This window comes from Mustela lutreola, chromosome 13 (assembly GCF_030435805.1).
Source record: "Mustela lutreola isolate mMusLut2 chromosome 13, mMusLut2.pri, whole genome shotgun sequence".
Classification (NCBI taxonomy): Eukaryota; Metazoa; Chordata; class Mammalia; order Carnivora; family Mustelidae; genus Mustela; species Mustela lutreola.
Genome location: NC_081302.1, coordinates 89,156,012 through 89,160,682, shown reverse-complemented (window position 1 = coordinate 89,160,682; position 4,671 = coordinate 89,156,012). Strand labels below are relative to the sequence as shown.

Here is a 4,671-nt window from a genome sequence, read left to right as displayed (position 1 = left end):
CATTTTAACAATGTTAATTCTTACCATTCATAAATATGAGCTATCTTTCCATTTGTGTCTCCTTCAATTTCTTTATCAATGTTATAGATTATGGGGTACAGATCTTTCATCGTCTTAGTTAAATCTTATCCTAAGTATTTTATTACTTTTGATGCTAGTGTGAATTAGATTGTTTTCTTTATTTTTTCAGATAGTTCATCATTAGAATGTTAAAATGCTCCTGTCTTGTGCTTACTTTGGCAGCACATATACTAAAATTGGAATGATGCAGAGAAGATTAGCGTGATCACTGAGCAAGGATGACATGAAAAACTATTTAAAAAAGGAAACAAAACAAAATTCTTGTCTTTTATATATTGATCTTGTATTTGGCAGCTTTACTAAATTTGTTTATTCAAAATTTTTATGAATTTTTTAGGATTCTTTACATGTAAGTTCATGTTATCCAAAAAAAGAAAATTTAACTTCTTCCTTTTTTTTTGGAGTCTTTTATTTCTTTGTGTTCCTTGTTTCTCTGGCTAGGACATCCAGTAATATGTCAAATGAGAGTAGTGAAAGTGGACACACTTGTCTTTTTTCTGATCTTTAAGGGGAAAACTTTCAAACTTTTTTGATTGAATATGAGATTAGCTCTGGGCGTGCAATATGTGTTTTTTCAATGGATTTTTTAAATTATTTTTTTTAATTTTTTATAAGCATATAATGTGTTTTTATCCCTAGGGGTACAGGTCTGTGAATCACCAGGTTTACACATTTCACAGCACTCACCATCACTCACCATAGCACCTGCCCTCCCCAATGTCCACACCCCCACCATCCTCTCCCAACACACCTCCCCCCAGAAACCCTCAGTCTGTTTTGTGAGATTCAGTCTTTTATGGTTTGTCTCCCTCCCAATCCCATCTTCTTTTATTTTTCTTTTCGTACGCCCGAAACCACCTATGTTGCATCTCCACTTCATCATATCAGGGAGTTCATATGATAGTTGTCTTTCTCAGATTGATTTATTTCGCCAAGCATAATACCCTCTAGTTCCATCCACATCATCACAAATAGCAGGATTTCATTTCTTTTGATGGCTGCATAGTATGCCATTGTACATATATACCACATCTTATTTATTGATTCATCTGTTGAAGGACATTTAGGTTCTTTCCATAGTTTAACTATTGTGGACATTGCTGCTATAAACACTTGGGTGCATGTGCCCCTTCAGAATGCCATGTTTGTATCTTTAGGGTATATACCCAGTACTACAATCACTGGGTCATAGGCTAGTTCTATTTTCAGCTTTTTGAGGCACCTCCACGCTGTTTTCCAGAGTTGTTGCACCAGCTTGCATTCCCACGTACAGTGTAGGAGGGTTGCCCTTTCTCCACATCCTCGCCAGCATGTCATTGACTGACTTGTTCAGTTTAGCCATTCTGAAAGGTGTGAGGTGGTATCTCATTCTGGTTTTGATTTGTATTTCCCTGATGCCGAGTGATGTGGAGCATTTTTTCATGTGTCTGTTGGCCATATGGATGTATTCTTTGCAGAAATGTCTGTTCATGTCCTCTGCCCATTTCTTCATTTGATTATTTGGTCTTAGGGTGTTGAGTTTGATAAGCTCTTTATAGATTTTGGATAGATATGGGCCTTTATCTGGTATGTCATTTGCAAATATCTTCTCCCAGATAACTTCTGACAGTCATCTTTTGGCTTTGTTAACTGTTTCCTTTGATGTGCAAAAGCTTTTTGATCTGATGAAATCCCAATAGTTCATTCTTGCCCTTGCTTCCCTTGCCTTTGGCGATGTTCCTAGGAAGAAGTTGCTGCTGCTGAGGTCAAAGAGGTTGCTACCTGTTCTCTCCTCAAGGATTTTGATGGATTCCTTTCTCACATTATGCTTCTTCATCCATTTCCAGTCTATTTTCATGTATGGTGTAAGGAAAAGTTCCAACTTCACTTTTCTGCATGTGGCTGTTCAATTTTCCCAACACCATTTGTTGAAGAGGCTGTCTCTTTTCCATAGGACATTCCTTCCTGCTTTGTTGAAGATTAGTTGACCATAGAGTTGAGGGTGTATTTCTGGGCTCTCTATTCTGTTCCATTGATCTATGTCTGTTTTGGGGACAGTTCCCTACTATCTTGATGATGACAACTTTGTAATAGAGCTTGAAGTCTGGAATTGTGATGCCAACAACTTTGGCTTTCTTTTTCAATATTCCTCTGGCTATTCGAGATATTTTCTGGTTCCATATATATTTTAGGATGATTTGTCCCATTTCTTTGAAAGAAATGGATGGGATTTTGATAAGGATTGCATTAAATGTGTAGATTGCTTTAGGTAGCATAGACATTTTCACAATATTTGTTCTTCCAATACAGGAGCATGGAACATTTTTCCATTTCTTTGTGTCTTCTTCAATTTCTTTCATGAGTACTTTAGATTTTTCTGAGTATAGATTCTTTGTCTCTTTGGTTAGGTTTATTCCTAGGTATCTTAGGGTTTTGGGTGCAATTGTAAATGGGATTCACTCCTTAATTTCTATTTCTTCAGTCTTGTTGGTATAAAAAAAAATGCAACCAATTTCTGTGCATTGATTTTATATTCTGACACTTTACAGAATTTCTATACAAGTTATAGCAGATTTGGAGTGGAGTCCTTTAAGCTTTCCACATACAGTGTCATATCATCTGCAAACAGAGATAGTTTGACTTCTCTTTTGCCAATTTGGCAAATTTTGGATGCCCTTAATTTCTTTTTGTTGTCTGATTGCTGAGGCTAGGACTTCTAGTACGATGTTGAATAGCAGTGGTGATAACGGACATCCCTGCCCTGTTCCTGACCTCAGTGGAAAAGTATTCAGTTTTTCTCCATTGAGAATGATATTTGCAGTGGGTTTTTCATAGATGGCTTTGATAATATTAATAATATGTGCCCTCTATCCCTACACTTTGAAGAGTTTTAATCAGGAAGGGACACTGCACTTTGCCAAATGCTTTTTCAGCATCTATGGAGAGTATCGTATGGTTCTTGTTCTTTCTTTTATTAATGTGTTGTATCACATTGATTGATTTGCAGATGTTGAACCAACCTTGTAGCCCTGGAATAAATCCCACTTGGTCGTGGTGAATAATCCTTTCAATGTACTGTTGAATCTTATTGGCTAGTATTTTGGTGAAAATTTTCGCATCTGTGTTCATCAAGGACATTGGTTTGTAGTTCTCTTTTTTGATGGGATCCTTGTCTGGTTTTGGGATCAAGATGATGCTGGCCTCAGAGAAAAAAGAGTTTGGAAGTTTTCCTTCCATTTCTATTTTTTTGGAACAGTATCGTGAGAATAGGAATTAATTCTTCTGTAAATGTTTGGTAGAATTCCCCTGGGAAACATCTGGCCTGGGGCTTTTGTTTGTTTGGAGATTTTTGATGACTGTTTCAATCTCCGTACTGGTTATGGGTCTGTTCAGGTTTCCTATTTCTTCCTGGTTCAGTTGTGGTAGTTTATATGTCTCTAGGAATGTATCCATTTCTTCCCGATTGTTGAATTTGTTGGCGTAGAGTTGCTCATAGTATGTTCCTATAATTGTTTGTATTTCTTTGGTGTTTGTTGGTTGTGATCTCTCCTCTTTCATTCATGAATTTATTTATTTGGGTTCTTTCTCTTTTCTTTTTGATAAGTCTGGAAAGGGGTTTATCAATCTTATAAATTTTTTCAAAGAACCAGCTCCTAGTTTCGTTGATTTGTTCTATTGTTTTTTGTTGTTGTTGTTGGGTTTATGTGGTTTTTGTTTGTTTGTTTATTTGTTTCTATTTCATTGATTTCTGCTCTGATCTTTATTATTCCTCTTCTGCTGGTTTTAGGCTTTCTTTGTTGTTCTTCTCCATCTCCTTTAGGTGTAGGGTTATGTTGTGTATTTGAGATCTGAGAGAGAAGCGTGGTTGCACACGTCTGTCACTGCGCTCCCCAGGAGCATGTCTGGGGAAGGCGCAGCACGCCACCCCAGGAGAAGAGAAGGAGCCGTTGGCCTTGTGGTCGGGAAAGGTCGGGAAGCAGAATAGCTTGCCGTGGCAGTAACAGCAGTCCAGTGGCAAGACAAGTGTCACCCGCTCCCTGTGCGGAGAGACAAAGCCTGGTTCCTAAGGAGACATGAGGGGATGACTAGGGCAGGGATGCATGCTCCACTCTGAGGAAGGAGTCTGGGCAGAAGGCAGGCCTGTCCTGTGCCTCTGTTCCCAAGGGGACAGCATCTCCTTGACCACCTGTCCGTAGGGCCGACTTGGGCTAGCTACCAGGTGCCATACCCGGAACTCGCAGAAATAGCTCCCTCGAGAAACAGGCAGTCAGATGCCATCTTTCTCCAAGATGTGACAGCGTTTTCGGTGGCAGGGGGTTTGCCAGGGAAGGAGGGGGACAATCCCCCAAAGCTCCCCATTCCAGTGAACGGGCGGTGTTCAGGGATCCTGTCGCCTCTCCTCTCCTGTGGGGAAGGCACTGGCCTTGTCCGTGAGTCTGCCTGAGGGCCAGTGCAAAAGACCAAGCGTTGCCTACACCGGGAGAATGTAGTGTGCATTGAGTGCCATCCTAGGCCACGCACGTTGCTGCAGGGTTGTGACTGTGTCTGCTTAGTTGGGCCTGGCAGGGTGAACCCAGAGCGCCAACATGGAGCCCGGGAAAGCAAGGCCCA

The 4,671-nt window shown here is 40.1% G+C and overlaps 1 pseudogene; it reads left to right on the top strand.

The window, feature by feature from the left end:
• Window positions 1-227: 227 nt before the first annotated feature.
• LOC131814193 (U6 spliceosomal RNA) lies at window positions 228-344 on the top strand (annotated as a pseudogene).
• Window positions 345-4,671: the final 4,327 nt, after the last annotated feature.